General features: G+C 52.2%; 1 protein-coding gene across 1 annotated transcript in view; it reads right to left on the bottom strand.

The window, feature by feature from the left end:
• The window catches only part of ZNF407 (zinc finger protein 407), a 320,185-nt gene extending 302,655 nt beyond the window's left edge, over positions 1-17,530 (bottom strand). The window contains exon 1 of the mRNA XM_054583786.1: positions 17,462-17,530. The gene's annotated coding sequence lies outside the window, so the exon portion shown is untranslated. The remainder of the gene's footprint in view (positions 1-17,461) is intronic.
• Between the last annotated feature and the right edge of the window lie 1,952 nt (positions 17,531-19,482).

The following is a 19,482-nucleotide window of genomic DNA, read 5'->3' as shown; positions in this document are numbered from 1 at the left end:
GAGTGTACCCCACGCACAGAACAACTGGAAAGGAAAAGCAGACAAACCTGTGAAAGGCCGCCCCCAGACCCTGGACTCCTGGCACCAGAGAGCAGCGGTCCCTGAGAGTGGGGCTTGCCCCCCGGGCGTCTCTCTGCAGCGGGGACTCCACGGCAGCACAGGGGCAGGCCCCCCAGCAGAGCAGAGGGGCAGCCAGGCGGCAGGGCAGGGTAAGGAGGGGAGAGGGGGCCGAGGGAGAAGCAGACGGCTGCAGAGGGCCCCGTGGGCGTGGCCCTATCAAGACAGACAGCACCGCCATCTTCCAAAACAATGGGCTCGGGCCACCTCACAGTAAGTCCCCTCCAGAGGCCGCCCCTCCTCGGAATCCCCGCACTAGATAAGCTCTCCTGTCCTGGAAGCTCCTGGAAACAGGCTCAGGCGCTAGGCCTCCGGAGGAAGGAGCGCCAGGCGTCTCCTGCTCAGCATGACGTCCCAGCTGCGTTCTCAGCGATGTGTTCCTGCGGCTGCGCCAAGACTCTGGCCACGGCTGCCAGAGCTGAGGCCCTTCCTCTGGCCTTCGAAGCAGAGCCGCTGCGAACATCCCTACGAGCCTGTTTGTGAACATGTATCGCCATCTCGTGTGCAAGTACCTGGGGCGGTGCTGCCGGGTCACAGGGCAGAGCGTTACCTTACGAGGCACCACTGGGCTGCTATGCAAAGTGGCCATGCTGTTTCCAGAGCCACCAGCAGTGCCAAGAATGCCAAGTGACCGGCGTCCTCACCCACATCAGACACCTCAGTCTTTCAGATGCTGACCACTCCAGTGGGTGGGCGTGGCCCCCCGCGTTTCCCTGATGACCAGTGGCAGCGCCCGCGCTCTGTGCTGTGTGAAGTGCTTGTCAGCCTCCTGCCCGTTTTTAACTGGGTTGTTTATAGTTGAGCGGGAGGCACTGCCTATGTATTTCAGGCATAAATCCTTGATCCGATAAATGTTTTACAAATGTTTTCTCCCTTTTCATTTTATTATTGTCATCTTCTGTTAGCAGAAGTTTTAAGTCTCGACGAAGTCCATTGTTTTCCTGGGCTGGTTAATAACATGTCGACTTTGTTTTCTCTCTCCCCACGCCAGACTGCAAGGCCAGGGTTCACAGCAGCCGCCCTGCCATCCCCAGAGCCCAGAACGGTTCCCGGCCCCCGTCAGGCACGGCAGCGAGCGAACACTGCCCTGTGATGTGAGAAACGTCTCCTCACTGAGCGCTCGCAGACGACATGAAGAGTGTCAGAGACAGGCTCCAAAGCAGGCCCGGAGAGGCGCGCGGTGACAGCTGCGCACTGCCGATGACGGAAGCCAGCTGACAGGGGCGGGGGTTCGACACAGGAGTTTTCCAAAGTCTGTACATGCACCTGTTTGAAAATGTCCCTAAGGAAAGTCAGGTTCAAAGGTTTTCAATGCCTGGTCTAGGGTGGCGTGATTCTCTTCCTCCCGATGGCGAGTCCGCGCGCTCTCACCCACCGCTGCTGCGGCCCCTTCCTCCGGCGTCCGCTGCGGGCAGCGCAGGGCCCTGCTTCCGTGTGGCATGCACACGGCACCTGAGCACCAACTTCGGGGAGACCCACGCGCGTCATGGCCATTCACAGTAAGTGTCCTAATGGTGACACCCAGCTCATACATTTTTGGAGATTAAAAAATGACAACTATATGAATATGCAGAAGCAAAATAATGACGCCCTTTATTATCGTCTACAGAATGGCTCCAAAAATTATAAAACAGAAGGAGAAAATGTCTCTATAACTGTTACTTCCCAACGCATTTTTTAAGTTAATGAAATAACTCACCAAGTCACTATATCAAGAGAGAACATCCACCAGTATGGGCCAAGCACCTTGTGAAAGGGCCGCGGGGACACAGACGCCCGCTCCGCCCTCCGCAGGCTCCCTGCTGCCCGGGCCGTGAGCGCAGGCGCCCTGGGGCAAGGTCACAGCAACGGCTGTGTGCGTGGCACAAGCTAAGGTCTAAGCAGGAGCGCGGGGGCAGACTCCCCAGTAGAGCATTTGGCTAAAAGAGCAGGAACACCATTCAAGCTAAACCTTGAGGAAACTACAACCACAGTTTTCTTTCATTGGGGGAGCAGGCAGGAAGGGGCAAACAGCTCACATGGAAGACAAGGCACAGGCGAAGCCAGAAATCACGCACGGTGAGTGTCCACGACGGTCGGCCGTCCAGGCAGCTGACAGCGATGGCACTGGCCTTCTACGGCCGGCGACTCAGCGCCAGGGCAGGCGGTTGGCCAGGGCCTCACCACACAGGCTCCGAATCAGAGCTGGAGCTTATTCAGGAGTGTCCGTGAGGAATCACCAAAACCTAGCCCGGCTTTGGCAAGAGTCGTTTGTCAATACGCAGGGCAGGGCCCGGGGGGAGAAAGCGCAGAGGGAGGAAGCACGTGGCACAGCGGTTTAAGCGAGGAGGCCCGGAACCGGGGTGATGTCAGCAAGCAGGGGGCCAGGTGACTCAGTGAGCACCTGAAGGTGATCCGGAGGAGACCGGGTAGAAATAAGGATGTTCATGTAATGCCATTAAAAAGAAAAAATCCTTCATCAGAAAGGGTGTTAGAGCAAGTATAAAACACAAAAAAAACTTTAAAGAACAAGAACAAGTTCTGATGGAGATGGGACCAGTCCCCTGCTAAAGTGGAATCAAGCACCAGCCAGCTGGCACGGTGCCGGGCCCGTGTCCCATGCCGGAGGCGGTTCTCCTTCGCTCCCTCAGCAAACGCTCACCGAGAGCCCGCCCTGCTCCTGGAAGCGCTGTGTGTCCCTCAGGAACAAAGCCACCCCTCAGGACGGGCAGGGGACGCGCAGCCACCCTCAGAGTGCGGGAGGCGCCATCGCTTTTCTTCCCGAAACTCCTGGTACTTGTAACCAGTGGGTAAGGAAAATGAGTCTCGGGCTTCTCCCCACAGTGCGGCTTCAACATTCAGGAGGCCTGCCAGGTGCTTAGACTAAAAGAACGAGATACATTTTTAAACCGAGCCTTCTGAGGCATATGGCTCCCATTCCAACCCACCGATTACCACTCCCTGCACAGCCTCATCGCGCCACAGCGGGCAGACACGCAGGCCATGTGTGGCGCCTGCGCTCGTCCCAGTTCTCAGCCAGTGGAGCCCCGACTGGAAAAGGTCGGTCGCATGTCACCGCAGCACCTTCAGCTTCACCTATAAACACACGCACCAAGAGCCCGTTACAAAAGCACCTCTTGCTCCAACGGAAATAAATTGCCTCTTCTGCAATTATAAAGGAGTAAAAGAGGCAAGAGAGGGATCAAAACACATACTTTTTAAGAACCATCATAAAGCAAATCAACAGCAGCCTTCTGATGACACCTGGTGGCCACTTCTCTTGGGAAGAGGTTCCGGCGACACTTTCAAGTGTTTCAGGCGCTACCGGAGAAGCCCAGCAGCACCTCGAGCATTTCACGGCTGTCGCTACCACGGGGCGGCACAGGCGGAGGCCCTCCCTTCGCTCTCCTCCCCACTGTCCCACTTTCTTCTCGTCCCAACCTCTCCTCGTTCCTCTCCCGCTTTCTCTTTTCTAACAAGTATGCATTAAGCAAGCTGCGCCCTCTCCCCCCCCCCGCCGTCGTTCTCCCTCCTCCTCCACGCGCACACACACGCAAACTCTCACACACACTCCCCGCTCTCTCACTGGTATGACAAGGCCACCCACCCAAGAAACCACATCCTCCCTGCCCCCACCCCCCCTTCCCGCCTCCTAGAGTCACCCAAATCAGTGGCACACGCAGGCAGTGTGACATCAGCACACACTGGCACCTGGCCAACGGGAAATCACCACAGAGGACACCTGGGTGCAGCCCAGCAGGTGTGCACACACATGCAGGTGTAAACCTGGCAGTGGGGCTCTGCCCCCTCCCGTGTGGAGTGCAGAAAGGCCGCAGCTCAGGTCGCCACGTGTGGAGGCCAGAGCGGGGGTTCTCCTCTCTGGGGGGGGGCGGGAAGAGGCCTTCCTCCCTTTCCTACCAGCCGTCACGAGCAGTGCAGGTGGCAGCCGCGCGAGACGGGAGTCCACGGAAAGTGCTGGGCCACTCAGATCTCTCTCCTAACCCACCCTGTGCCACTAGACTGTGTGCGGAAGCTGCCTGGCCGCTGGACTAGCACCTAATTTAATAAAGCACCGCCAAGTCCACAGCGTCTGTGAAGGGGAAGCTGCAACGCTAGTCGTCAGGCCAAAACCCCCCAGCTTTCCCGCAGGGCACGCGCAGGGGCTGGGCTGGACGGAACCCTCTCCCTTCTCTCCCCCTCGAAACCTCAATTTGTAACCAAAACCACTGACTGAAGTATCTGGGTCCACAAATAAAAGCACCACTTTTCTCTGGAAGCACGTAGTCTTCCGTGACAACAGCGTGTAGTTTAACACTCTAAGAGGCACAAGAGGCAATTTTACCACAGCGCTGGGTGCTGCCGCGGAGGCTTATTCAGAGCAGGAAATGTCTTCGTGTGGCTGAGGAAGCGCCCACGGGGGACGAAGACGTGCGTGTCCAGGCCGCTGACACTGCGTAGCGCACGACCCGCCTCCGAGCCAGCAGCAGCCCCGCTGTCCTTCCCGCTGGGCTCGGAAGCACTGGCCTGCGATCCTAGGGCCCCACATCCAGTGAGGTGCCCGCGCAACGGTCACAGGGACAGCCCGCATCCCGGGCAGCAGGAGGCCCGACACTCCAGCCGCCGGGACGCGTGACTCCCCCGCCTCCCCCGGCAGGCGGCGACTAGGCCTGGGCCATGCAGGGCAAGGGCGGCAGGACCCCTAGCTGGCCGAGCTCCACCCCCAAAGCACCTCCCACCTGCGCGCCTGCATAGCCCTGAAAAAGCAGCTCCCCCACCCGCTGGAGTCAAGGACCCGCTGAAGGCGAGCAGGCTGGCCTGTGGGCTCCCAACAGCGAGGGGTCCCACTATCAGCGGCAGGGAGAAATCCCCACTCACCAGAATAGGATACTGTTTCTATTCCAGGGCTACATGTTCTGTTTCAAATAACCAATTCAACTGTGCCTGCAAGTTACCAATTAGAATATTTACTTAATGCTTAAGAGTTAAAACCATTGCTGAGAAAACATACTAATAGGGACCAAACCACAGTGCCCATAAAAAAGAGAGAGAGCCCATCACCCCCCCTGCCCCAGCCCTCCCCCCGTTTCTGGGGACCCCCACCCTCTGGCTCTGCCGTGACAAGCAATGTCAAACAAGCCACGGGACGGAATCAACTGTGAGATTAGCTCAGCCATCTGCCCTAGCTACTTCTTTTTTTAAAAAAAATCTTCCTATACCTCAAGTACTAGTTTCCACATACATTAAATTGACCCAGTCATAAAGTTAATTTTATGACAATCTGGCATCAACAACTTCTGACAAATGGGCCCTATATAGTTGGAAAGATTTTACACCAAAAGGTAAAATTTAATATATCTCCTTTCAAAAATCAATGCTTTGTTAGTATTTCCATCTAATTATTTTAATTTTTTAGAGAAAAAAATGTATTGGGACAGAAAGACAGGATAGAAGAAAGAAGACTCTGTGAATAGAAAATGGAGAAATTCAATGCCATTAAAAGCAGACACATAAGATCATCTGTATCTTGGGCTATTTGAAGAGGTTGTTTTACTATCAGTGTAACTAATCACAATGAAACCATCTCTTCCAAGTAAAGACATGATAATGAATTTTCTTTACAGCTACAGAGAAATGGGATTTGCTATTTCACATCAAATAGAACAGGCTGTATAAATTCTTCTTCCTGTTTATTGTGAAATATAATTTCATCTATAAAATCGGTCATGAACTATTAAAACTGAAACAACAAAATATATATCCTTTCCTTCATTTAGTTTAAAGGGTCTATTCACTAAAAAGGAGAGGGCAGGGCACATGTGGGACAGAGCCCCTGCCTCCTCATTAACTGTTTCCATTAGACACTTGTGTTCAAGAATTTATAATGTAGCCATAAAAAGCGTGCCATGATGAAAGTTAGTACGTTTTCCTGAAATGTGCCTTTCATCTTTTTCAAAAGGCAAGAGAACGAAGCACACAGCGTATGAAGGCCGAGGAGAGGGGAGAGAGTTAGGAGAACAAAACGGAAGAAACACAACATGTCCACTGGGAACGTCGACCGTGGGCGAGAACGAACAGGAAGGCCCGCGTCCAGGAGGCCTCTGTCCAGCCGACAGCACCGACGCCGCCCTTCCAAGCGTGTCCCCGGTTAAAAGTGGGAGGGAGGACCGAGGCTCAGAGACGCAGGGAGAAAAACCACGCAGTGAGCGACTGCCGAGCACGCAGCCCACAGAGCAAAGCGCTCTCAGGTCGGGGCTTTCACTTCAGAGGGGGGAAAAAAAGGCCGAACACAGGCGGCTGCGAAGTGTCGGCCTGGGGAAGGCACGCCCGCCGCCGTCCCTGTGCCCGCCGCCGTCCCTGTGCGGCAGCTCTGCAGGCCCGCTGAGAGCAGACGGACAGCAGCCACTCAAAGAACTGGGGGGAAAGGCCGAACTGCTCATTTTGGAAGAAATCTGGAAAACGCTGTAATTCCAAATGTCAATAAGCTAGCACACAATGTAAAACTATCAGCCTCAAGACATATGGACTATAAATTACTAGGCATCAAAGATCTGAGTGTTAAGAAAGTATATTTAGAAAGAACTTCAGTGTTAAATTTTAAAAATATAGTTCTAACAAAGTCCATTTATATATTGGGTTGGCAAAAAAGGCCACTTAGTTTTTTCCATAAAAGGCAAGACACACTTTTCATTTTCAGCAATCACTTTATTGATTTGGATATTCTGAGGGTGTTGGCCGTCTCCCACGTGGTATAACGTTGAGTGTTCTCAATTAATGCCTCAATTTGATCACTATCAACTTCAACTGGTCTACCCGACTGCAGGGCATCATGCAGTGAGAAACCTCCCCTCAAAACTTCACAAACCACTACTGACACGTTCGACCAGTCACAGCACCTTCTCCAGACACTGCACAAATCTCCGTGTGTGTTTCTGTTGCATTTTTACCTGTCTTTAAATATGAAAGCATAATATGCCGAAAATATTGCCTATTTTTTTTCCATCTTCAATATTAAAATGGCTACACAAGAATTCACCAATTTTTATGTTTTGTAAATGCACGCTGATATGGCAGCTGTCACAATACAATCTAACAAAACTTTTTCGAATGAAGTTAAAGACAACTGAGCGCAATGAGAGCTATCGGATAGAAAAAACATCAAACCGCCGTTTTTGGCCAACCCAATAAGGTTAATAGGTTTTTTCCTCTGAGTGGTGAGATTATTAATCATTTTTTTTCCTTCCTCCTGGTACTTTTCTGTACTTTCCCAAAATATATTACTTGGGGAGAAAGACTGAGGGTGTAACTTTTTTAAAATATCACACATGGTTGAAATAATGGAAAATGATGACTACTCTCAAGAAAGAAAACAATTCCAAAGATAGGGATACATTTATAATTGCAGGTCTTGGACTAAATTCAGAATCAAAACAAATCAAGTTAGAAGGTGACTTACGGCAGTCACAGATGCTAGGGGTCTGATTTTAGACAAATCACCCAGGGACACCAAGACATGTACCTCTTGAGGTTCACACCAACCTCAAGAATGGAGGAAGGGGGACCAATAGCAACAAGCACAGCCAGGATCCACGTCTTGGCCTCTGACACCACTCCCACTAAAAGGAACCTGGGCTCCTCAAGACATGACAGATTCCAGGGCTGGGGCAAGGCAGGTATACCTGGAGCCTAGAGCATCTTCTTGCATCAGAAAGGGAGGAGATGCTTTCTTAAAAATAACGATGCCAGAAAGACACTGGGGTCACCAGAACAGGCTCCTACTGACCGAGTCCTGCTGGGACAACTGGGGCCCCAAAATGACGAGGTGCCCTTCCACCACTAAAAGCAGTCATGAATAAGTCCGTGCCAACGACCGGAAGACAGATGGGTGGATGCCTGGTGAGGCACAGGGCCAGGAGAGAACGCCAAGCACCAGCTAGCAAACGTGGAAGGGCCGCAGGAGACAGACTCATGTTGGCTAAGACCGTGCCGACCAAGCAAGAATCACTGATGGGTGCCAAGTCCAGGGGGACAATACAACAGGCAGGGTGTCTGAACGGTGTTCAAGGGTCTCCCTACAAACTGGGCACTATGCCAGGGAAGGAAAAATGCTCAGGAAGTGCCCCATGGGTAAACTTGCCGGGGATAGGCAAAACCATCGTCCTCAGCGAAGGGCAGAGCAACGTGGTGTGCCCTGGCAAAAGCCCCTGCGCAGGACAGGCAGCTGGGCACCACGGCCGCCGGAGTGCAGGACCCACCGCCAGCCCAGAGGGGCCGGCAGACAGACACCAGGTAAGGGGCACGCCACTTGAGCCAGCCAAAGGTGGGGAGAGCTGTTCCACACGCACACCAACGTCCTCAACGGCAGGCAAAGACTCTGGGGACGTGCCTGGTTGAAGGGGGCTAAGAGACACCACAGCTACACGCAAGACCTGCTCTCTGCCTGCCCCAGGGCAGTAGGGAAGAAAGGTCCTAGGGCGGTTTTATACTCTGGTGTTAACCTGCCTGGGCTGAGGGCTGACCAGAGAGCTGGGGAAACATTCCATGTGGTGCGTCTGCAGGCTGTTCCTGGAAGGGAGGGTGCTGGGACTGTACTCCTCCTGAGTACAGAGGAGAGCCTTCCCGATCGGCCGGCAGGCTGGGGGCCCTGGGACAGCGACGGCAGGTGGAGGAAGGGCAAACTTGCTCTTCTTTTTTTTCCTTTTTTCCTTGAGCTGGGACGTCCATCCTCTCATGCCCTCAGGCGGCGACACTCATGGTTCTCAAACCTTGGCGACCAAGCTGAATTATGCCATCAGCTTTCCTGTCCTTCCTCCAGCTGCAGAAAGACTGTGGGACCCTTCAGCCTCCGTAATGGTGGGAGCCGGCTCCTGTAGTGGATATAGCACGTGTCTCCTCCTGGCTCTGTTTCTCTAGAGGATCCCGACCGGCACAGACTTGGTACTGAGAGTGGTTCTAAGGATCAGAATATCAAGGGTGAGTTTTCTGGCCCTGGCCGGGTAGCTCAGTTGGTTAGAGTGCTGTTCCCCATAGGCCAAGGTTGCGGGTTCAATCCCTGGTCAGGGCACATACAAGAATCAACCCATGAATGCACAGATAAGTAGAACAACAAATTGATGCCATCCCCTCAAAATCAATAAATAAAAACATTTTTAAAAAAACCCTCTACGGATGTGTTTTCTAAATTGGTTCTGGGTTTTCTGGAATTGGCCCTCTAATTAGATTTAAAGATGTTAATGACTATTTCCAGTAATAAAAAGAACATTTATATGTAGTCTCTGGTGTGAGCTGCTCATAGAAATACATAAAACATCTGCATTGGACACTCCTGAGCAGTCACCTTTACAAGAAACAAAGAGCTAAGTGACTCTGTATATGATACAAAAATTTTTGAAAAACTCAGAAACACAGTGACTTTGGTTGGTCGGCCCTAATATCACTGGACAAAGTGGTGGAAGAAAACGAGGAGCTCAGGGATTCGAAGTCCCCGCGCAAGCCCAGCATAACGACCGGAGGGCCACCGGGCGGGCCCCGGAGGGAAGCCCGGGACTGGCTAAGTTAGAGAGCAAGCTGGGCCGGCCTTGCCGGGAGCCCGCTGCTGACGCGAGGGCACCAACCAGGGAAGAAGGGGACTGGGCGAACTGGGGTGGTGACCGGACGGAGCTGCGGCTATTGGGTCACTACATTCTGATTAGGCCGCTTTTGCCAGTGGAGGAGGTCGTCCCACTCGCCATGCCCCCTGGTAGCAGCCTGTCAGTTTCTAAAATAAATCTCATTTGATGTATTTACAAATGAAAGAGGCAGTGCATTTGCTTCTTAAAAGTCTTGACTTAAAGGTGGCATTTGCCACTTCCACATGCACCTGCTTGGCTGCAAGGGAGTCTGGAAAACGTCCCCTAGAGCTCTCCACCTCTGTCTCACGGAAGGGAAAGCCCGGCTTAGGTGGACAGCCAGCCGTCCCTGCCACACACGGACCCAAAACTGACCGCGTCGCCTGTCGTTCTACCACTGAGGAAGGCCCTAGTCTTTGCAAGACTTAAAAATCCTTTTTTTGAGACATGCACTCCCTGGGGAAGAACGTCCCCGGCGCTGCTACTCCCGTGTTTCTACACGGGGATTGCAGACGACACCGACCAGCTACACATTCAGCGGGTCGTCAGAACGTGGACTCTCCGGGCCCCGCCTGGGAGATGCGGGGAGGCTCTGACTCAGAAAGCCTGCGGTGAGGCGGCAGCGCGAGGACAAAGCGGGAGGACAGCCACCCGCAAGCCTGGACAGGGGCGCTCACAACCAGCCGCGCTGGCACCCACACTGGGACTTCCAGCCGCCAGGACTAGAGAAAATACATTTCTGTTGTTTGCAAAAATAAAACAAAAAAAGTCGGGTGAGAACAAAAATCTGTAGTTTTAAAGATCTCCCCAGAGGATTCTGATGACCAAGATTTGGAACCCACTTCACTGAAGTCTCTCTTACCGTAAAAAAATATATATACACACACACTGGTATACTTAACACCTACTTACGAGAGAGCTGAGGCGCACAGGAGATGGAGGAAAGGCGGAGACAGAGGCCAGGGAGGCGATGGGCCGCACTCACGGGGCAGGCCCATCACGCGTGGAGCCCGAAGCCGCTCGCCTGCACCACGGTTTGCTCTGGGTGCCATCTGAGCACACGCGGCCCTAACCTGCCGCCCTGCAGTCTCAGGGCGTTACGCTCCTGTGGGCAGCCTGATTATGGGCCCGGGAGATTCTTACTGAAAACCGTTGGCTCTCATTTTTTGAAAGACTCTAATATCTACTACCTCTCCTTGAATGATCTAAATTTTCTAAGCTATTTTTATAAGCACATTACCACCTTAGTTTAAATTCGAATGGTTTTATAATTATATGCACTCCTGTAACTGTGATTCTTCATTCTATAACTGATCATAAGCACATTACCACCTTAGTTTAAATTCGAATGGTTTTATAATTATATGCACTCCTGTAACTGTGATTCTTCATTCTATAACTGATCCAACAATTACATATCAAATTCTGATCCATAATTCACAATCAACAGAAATCACAAGTGACTCACACACTTTGACAGAAGCAGTTTGCTGTTTCTTCCAGTTCTGCAGCTCAGCTTCCGTCATATTCAGTGAGTGACCACCATGCTGGGCTTCGGGGACACTGGATGTCACACTGCTGTTGCTCCAACTGTGTCGGACAATGTCTTCCCCTACTCGGCTTCTTACTGCCCTACCTTTTTGTATTTAAAACTAGCTGGGTGTTAAAATAAAAGAGGTATGAACAGCAAGCACACTGTTCATACTAAGAACTCAGAACTAAGACAGATTACCCAGCTTTAGCACATGCAGCTGGGACCGCAGAGCTGAAATGCCTACAGTCAGCGCTGCGGCCCCAAAGCTGCCCGTGTGGGACCCCTGAGGAGCCTCCCTGCGTCTGAAATGCAGACGACCCTGCTCTGCGAGGACGCTCGCTCGCTCACTGGCTGCCGTCTCCTCAGTCAGGCACGGACTTTGATACAAGTCTGACATGACACAATTACCGACGCTTGACAGCGCTCGCGGTTGAGACAGTTTCAGCACTCTGAATAGGAACAAAAATGGAAGTGCTATTTGGTTCCCCGGGACATGCGTTTGATTTAGAACTTCTAGAACCACATTATTATTTTTCTTATACTTGTTAGCTTCAAGGAGTGACTGGCCCACCATGATGGTTTAAAAAACGTTTATTTGAGCCAAACTGAGGACAATTGCCACGAAGCAAGATCTCAAATGCTCTGGAGAATGACAGCTGCCGCTTCCTTTCTGCACCTGAAATTAAGGAAGACTGCAGGAAGGTGGGAGAAAGCGAGGTGGGCCAGTTACAGGACAGGTAAGATTATCTGCTCTCCCAAGGCTGGCCTGCCTTCAGGGGTGCTACTTCCAGCAACTCCCAGGTGCGCTAACCTAGATGCATGGAAACCATGGCCAAGACTTGCTAAAGACAAAGACAGTCCTTGACCACGGAGGTGGCAGGCCTCCGGTGCGACTGCCCACCAGGCCTGCCCAGTGAGGAATTCATGGTCATGAGGTTACTTTCTGTGTAACCTCTAGTTTTCCTCCAGTTTTTAAAATATTTGGTAGATTAAAAGGATTAATTTTAACATGTGCAAGGTATTACATAATATAACAGAATCCTGACTATAGAGCAGTTTTGTAAACTCAATTCTTATCTTTGAAGTCCCTCCTGGTATCCCTATCACCTGCCCTTCTCGTATAGAGCTACCCACTGACTTGACTTTTGTTTGTAATTCACCTGTTTCCTTCATTAGTTTAACACATCTGTATTCCTAACAATTTGGAATTTTGTTTTGCATATTTTCTAAGCTTAAAAAAAAATGGAAAACTACTATATGCGTTCTCTGGAAATAGCTTTTTTCCCTAAAAATAATGCTCCTGCCACTCGTCCTTGGTGACGCATGCAGTGACACCGGCTTCCCTGCTGCAGAGCACTGAACTGTGGGAATCCACTGCGATCCACCCGTTCTCCGTGGCGCACGCTGCGCCCAGGCTTTCCAGGTGGCAAGCAGCGCAGCTCGGAGCACTCTCCGGGGACTCCAGGCGCTCCCGTACTGGGGCTTCCTTAGGGCAGTGGTTTCCCAATTTTAGCATCAAATCACCTGGACAAGTGGGGAGCCTGAAAGCGGGCCCCTCCCTGTTTCCCATTCAGCTGGTCTGGGGTGGGACTTCAAAAATTTGCCTCTCTAACAAGTCCCCTGGAGACCCTGGAAACAGGATTCAGAAGCTCTGCTCTAGGATAAAGACTTACGGGAGGAGGGGAATTACTGGGTCAGAGGGCACACGCATGTTTATTAGGTAATTCCAAAGTTATTGTACCAATTTATACCCCCATCTGTTGTGTAAGCATTCTAGCTGTTTCCTGCCCCCAAACTGACTTTTACACTGTTGCCAGCTCATGTACCTGCAACTATCTACCATTCCGTCCCAATTTGCCATTCCCTTTTCACTAGACGTTGGGAACCTTTGCCCTCAGGGTTCCTCTTGGCCAGGATGCCCGTGTGGGTCGTTTGCCCATGTCTGTTGTTCTTACTGATTTGCTGTCGTTCACCCTCCTGGATGCTAGTCTTTGATCAGCAATGGATACTGAAAACACCTAGTCCTCGCTCGTGACTTGTCTGTTCGCTTTCTTGGTTTCATTTCATAAACACAAGTGCTCAAGGCTGTTGTCAAACATACCGACCTTTTCCTGTATGGTTTGTACCTTCTGTGATTGTTACAATCAGTCATGTAATTACTGTCCTACATTGTCTTCCAGAAGTTTCATCGTTTTGCATGTCGTATTTAAGCCTTCAACCGCTGACTTTGGTGAATGATGTGGCTGATTGCGGCGGGCGATGTGGACCCGACAAAGGGTGTCAGCGGCGGGGCGCGACCAGAGCCTCGAGAGCAGCGTGGCAGCTGCCGGGCCGCGGCTCTTGCGCGGTGGCCGCAGGAGGTGCCAGCAGAGCGGGGCTGGTAAAAGGCATGTACCGACTCCCCAGGCTGCTTCTGCAACTTTTTCGTAATTCTAAAATTATTTCAAACTCAAAAGCTTCTTTTTAATTTTTTTTTTAATCCTCACCTGAGGACTTTTTTTCATTGCTTCTGGGGAAGAGAATAAGAGAGAAAGGAAGGGAAAGAAACACAGATGTAAGAGAGAAACATCAACTGGTTGCCTCTAGTACAAACCCTGACCAGGGATCAAGCCCACAAGCCAGGCATGGGCCCTTACCAAGAATCGAACCCACAACCTTCTGGCTACGGGACAAATCCTCCAACCAACTGAGCCACCTAGCCAGGGTCAAAGTAGAAAGTTTTTAAAAATCATTTCAAATGAATGATTAAAAAAGGTGTAAGACATCACTCATTAACTCTTAACATAAATATACACTTTCTCCTCTAGTATTTCTACTAAAAAAAAAAATCCCAATAATTACAAACAAGGCTTAAGCTGGAATAAACTGTAATTATTCAATAAAAACCTACAGTCAGGATAATCTGGAGAGCAGAGTAACTTTCCTAGAGCACTGAAGTCTCTCCAGATAAATAGCCTACCTTACCTTCCCCCTTACTCTTTTTTAATTCATTCCACCTACACTGACATCTACAATGGGCATGTAACTGTGCCAGGGTCTCATGAGATTTTGACATATGAGAAAAGATCATTTTAGTACACAAAATACAGAGCTGTACCAAGTAACAACGCTGGAAGCAATCGACCTGGACATCCTTTTCAGCACCCACGTCGGGAAGACCAAGGATCCGCACAGCTGAAGCGTGCCCCCTTCAACAGCAACATGGTTCTGACCTCTGGAGTGATCTCCAAAAGTCATCCTTACAAATGTCAAAATGACTCTGAGAAACACTCCACTTCCACTCCCTTTTTTCATCTCATCATTTTGATGTTGGTGCATTACTATTTGTTAAAAACGTGATTCTCCAAGTACCAGGGAGAAGGTTAGGCCAGCACAAACCCAGAGAGGTTTACTTACTCTCTTCTTGTAAGAGATTGAAGGCATCACCTATGGCCACGTTTCTCAAACTGTGGCCTCAGCCAGTAGCTTCAGCAGAGCCCAGAAATGCAAATTCTCAGTCCCAAGCCACAAGCCCAAGTGGTTACACTGATGCACCCTAAGGTTAAGAACCACTGATGAAGGTGCAGAAATGCCAGCCTGCAAATCAGGAGGCTGGAGTCTAACCCTTGCTGTGTCACTAATCCCTGGGACAGATCTGTCACTTAGTTTCAGTGGGGCTCAGCCTCCCCATCAGACGATGAGGGAGCCGGAAGAAGTCAACACCACAACCCTTAGCTCTAATCAGTAACTCCTTTAAGGCCCTCGTTCCCACTAGCCCTGCAGTGAATCCTACGCAGTTCTTTCATCAAAATGAAACTATTATAATTTTTTCATCCACTGGTCTCGGAATCATGCTAAAATATTTTTTTTTTAATGGCACCTACTTTAGTAAAAAGCCATATATAAATGCTGATCTTACAATTTCCTATTTAGCTCCATATCAAGTCTATTTTGGAGGAATTAATTCCACGTAACAGGAAGTTGAAGACACCCACCCCCAACAGACCGCAATGTCTCTCTCCAAATGCGCACATCAAGGGCTGATCTCAGATGCTGCGGGCTTTCTGGAGGTGGGGACTTTGGAGGGGCAGGGGTGAGGTTTAATGAGATCCTGAGGGCTGGCTCCAAAGTCGGATCAGAATCCTTAAGAGGGGAAGACAAGCCAGGCGATGACACAGCCGGGGGGAGTCATCTGCAGGCCATGAGGAGCCCTGGCCAGGAACCTGCACCTTGGCCTTGGACTCTGCAACCTCCAGAGCTGAGGGAAAGAGGCATCTGTTTCTCCAGTGAGCCAGGCGACGGGTGTTTTTTTCCAGCAGCCCCAGGTGACTCCAACACTCACTCCAACGTCCCCACTTCTGTGGGAACCCAGTCCAGACCCTTGTTCATAACGGAGCTCCTGGCCTCACATAAACAGCGTGTGTGACGAGACCACAGAGAGGAGTGACCACATACGAAAAGTAAAGAATTTAAAAATGTATGGATCTAGACATTTCCACTACCGCCTATGAAACACGGCTTCATTTCATCTCCTAGTCACAGGTTTAGAATCTGGGATTGTTCTCACAACCTGGGAAACGTCAGAGGAGGTGGGGTGGGGGGTCACCTCAGAAAAGTCTGTTTTATGAAGAGTAGGGAGTTCACCTCTGATCAGGCAGGCCTAACCCATCAGGTGTCCGCAGGCTCCCACCCGCTTCCCCGCAGCCAGACAGACTGCCCTCCTGCTCCAGGACCTCCAGTTCAGCACTCGCGTTCTTATACCTGTCTTCTCAGCCAGAACGGGAAATCCCCCAGAGCAGTGTGTCCCTCTATCCAGCACACAGACGGGTGCAGGCATAAAGCAGGAACCAATGTGTGTTGCAGTGGAACCACTTTGCTGAGTATCAGTGAAACCCTCTGACCAATCTTGTAGCTTTTCGGTAAATCTTAAAGGGTCCATAACGGGTCTTTTTTAAAGGCACCAGTAGCAAGAGTTAACAGCAATAATCACAACTGCCTTACATGTCATACAAGAGGACATCAGCTACTGCAGAGCCCTGCCTTTGTGTTTTTCAGATATGCCCGTAGGATTTGTAATTTCACTTGTAGCAAACTTGTAAAGAGTAACACCTGAGACTTGAATCCTGACGTTAATTTTGGTCAAATTATTGGATATGGTTCTCATTCAGCGAAAAAGGGAACAGTAATCCCGCCAAGGCTGATGTGCTAACTGAAACACAATGTCCGCTGAGCTCTCCTAAGGGTATTCTAACCCGCACAGGTGAATGCCCTTCCCTGTATAAACAGCGTTCCAACGGGACAACGCCCCACCGCCAAACGGGAGCGCACAGTAAAGGGGCCTTCGGGCACAGGCGTCAGGTCACACCTCAATTACCTTTAAAGCTAGGATTACCTACAAAGCAAAGAAATCCCACGTGTGGGTTTACGGATGCCCACCCGCCAATATGTCCTATTCCAGAAGTCCCAATGGAATAAACGGGCTGTTCCAAACTGCACGCAGCCGACAGGGGTCAGCAGCACGGGCACCCGGCTCCCCTAGACTCCAGTCCCGACCGCGGCCGGCGCTCAGGACGAGCTGGCAGGCGGGGCAGCGGCGCGCGTCCGCAGAGATCGGCAGCATCGCCGAGACAGCAGCGCGCGACAGCCTGCGGTCCCCCTCCAGGCTGGGGGCGACGAACCCCGAGGGGCCACGGCCCGCCCGGCATCCGTCGCGGAAGGAGGCAGTAGTGGCGGCGGCGCAGTCCGGGCAGTGGGGAGGCCGAGTGGGTGGCGGCTAAGGAAACCACCGCCCAGATTGAGACCGACACCTGGGCGGCCCCGCGCCCGGGCGTGTTTGTGTCACTTTCGGAGCCTGCTGGCGGTAAGAAGGGACCCAACCGCAGGCTGGAGAGCGCGGGGCGCCGCTGCGGCGTTGACAAGCCGGCGCCGCGGGGAAACCGAAGGCCCGCGAGTGCGCGCGGCCCTGCCCAGAGCCGGCGGGGGAGGGCGGGCGCGGAGGCCGGCGGCGGCGAGGACCGGCGGGCGGCGGGCGAGAGAGGGGCGAGTCTGGGCGGCGCCGGGAGGGACCGGCGAGCGGGGAGGGGCGGAGGCGGGGGGAAGGGGGAGGAGGAAGAGCGAAGGGCCCTGGCGGGGCTGCCGGCGTCCAGCCGCGGGCGCCCCGGCCCTCAAGCCACCGCCCCCAGGCCCCGCGCTGACGCTGGACGGTCCCCGCCTCCAAACCCCCCGCCCCGGCCAGACAGTAACTTACCTGTTTGCCGACAGGATCGTTCCTGCTCGCCCCTACGACTGACTCCTCCGGCTCACCGTCTTCCCTTTGGGAGGAAGGGGCGGGACTTCCTGCCTTTCCGTTGAGCGACTTCCGGAAGCTCCCAGGTCGACTCCGTTGTGGACCGCTCGCCGGACACTACAACCAAAAAAACAGGATCTTGGGACTGGTTTAGTAAAACCCACTTCGAGTTCCCTTTTTATTTTGCCCCGAATGGCCAACGGACCCGGGTGCCGACTTGTTTACGGTACATCAGCTCTTGCCGGAAGTCACTCGGAGATGAAGCCGGAAGTCCCACCCCTCTCCGAGAGGAAAACGGAAGGCCAAGGAAGTTAATTTAAAAAGAGAGAGTCGTCAGGCTGGAAGGTTGGCGGTGTCCGACCCGGCTGGCCACCGGGGATTTACATAGGGTCCCCGAGCGGGTTCCTCCGGCTGTCCTGCCGCCCTCCCCTCGCCCTTCCTCACTCCATCACCTCGCCCGCCCGCCATGGAGAACCCCGAGGGCAACGCGGGAGAAGCGGACGCGCCCCCGGCGGGGGCACGGCCGCAGAGGCAAGCCGGGCACCCGGCCGCTGCCCTTGGCCTTGATACGGCCCGAGGGGTTCCCGGCGCTTCTGGGGCCCCCACATGTAGAGGTTCGAGAGCTTTCTGCTGAGGCAGGCGCGTGCGCGCCTCCAGTGAGAGCAAATCGGGGTCCTCGCAGTCGCAGGCCGAAGGAGGCCGCGAGCCGGGTTCCGAGGCGAAGGAGCGCGGTGGGCTGGTTCATTTGGGCACCAAAAGCTGAAAACGCCCTGGGTGTTTGAAACGGTCCTCCGTGGACTGTTCGTGAGCGTTAACGGCGCAGGGTTGAAAGAAAGACGGAAAGGCGGCCCCGGGCGCCCTGTGCGGCACAGCTGCGGGCCGAGTCTGGGCTTTGGGAACCCGGATCCGGAACGGAAGACGACGTCTCGGAGACCGCGGCGGTGTCCCACGGGCGGTCCGTGGTGAAGAGTCTTAACTTACCTTGTAAGCACAGAGGCCTCTGTTAGGTTATCAGAATTGTATTTAGGAGGTAAAGCGAATGGGAGTTTGAAACAGCAGCCCTGTAATGTGAATGATAGGCTTCCTACCCAAATCAGCTCTCAAGGCCAATTGGAGCTCAGAGGCTGCTTAAATCAGAGTAGTTAGAGAACTTCTTGCAGACCTTATCTGATTGGATTTTCATTGAACCCCCAACGCATTCTCGGTCTTGCACAGTAGGAAATGGAATGCAGAAGCGTCCACCGCCCCAAGATGACACAGCTGGAGAAAGTGGGGCTTGGCCGCGAACTCTATGGCAGCCCTTTCCGCCCCACCGGCTGACCCAGTGAGCTATTGAAAGTTGTAGGGAAACATGGAAACAGGCTTCTCGGAGCAGGTGACCAGCTTGTCAATGCGATGTTGATTTAATTAACCAACTTTCATTGGATGCCTCTTGAATAAAAGAAGTAAAACTTGGTAACTGTCTTCAGAGTTCCTGTAAAATTTACTTGTAGTGTTTAGTAATGTAATATTTTAATGTTTCAACAGTGTCAGTCTTATATGACCAGGTGATACATTTCTCAACAGTAAGAGTAGCTAGCACAGCGCTCCATATGGATGAGGTGATCAGTTGGTCTCCAGGTGATGAATCCTGCCACTTTTCTCACCTTGGGGATTCAGTTAGCATTTCATCTTCTTTCATCTAGCAGTGAAATGATATCTGAGTTGATTTTTCTGTTCAATCATCCATTGTTTTGCTGATTCAGGACCATTCACATCACAATGTGACCTTAAGGAAGTCAGTTGAACCTCATTCTCCTGGTGTAAAATTAGTCATTTAGGGTAAAGTTCCTTTCTTTTGAAATTGTATTAATAGAAGAGGTCCTAAAATTTAGAAATCAGCCCTGCCTGGACACTCCGTGGGCCAGAGCATCATCCAGGCGCTCCAAGGTTGCAGGTCCGCTCGCCAATCGGTACATGCAGGAAGCAACCAGCAATGCATC

This window comes from Pteronotus mesoamericanus, unplaced genomic scaffold (assembly GCF_021234165.1).
Source record: "Pteronotus mesoamericanus isolate MK-2021 breed Mesoamerican mustached bat unplaced genomic scaffold, CSHL_Meso_final contig_74, whole genome shotgun sequence".
Lineage (NCBI taxonomy): Eukaryota > Metazoa > Chordata > Mammalia > Chiroptera > Mormoopidae > Pteronotus > Pteronotus mesoamericanus.
Note: the sequence above shows the minus strand (reverse complement) of the source record. Positions and strands in the feature narration are given on the sequence as shown.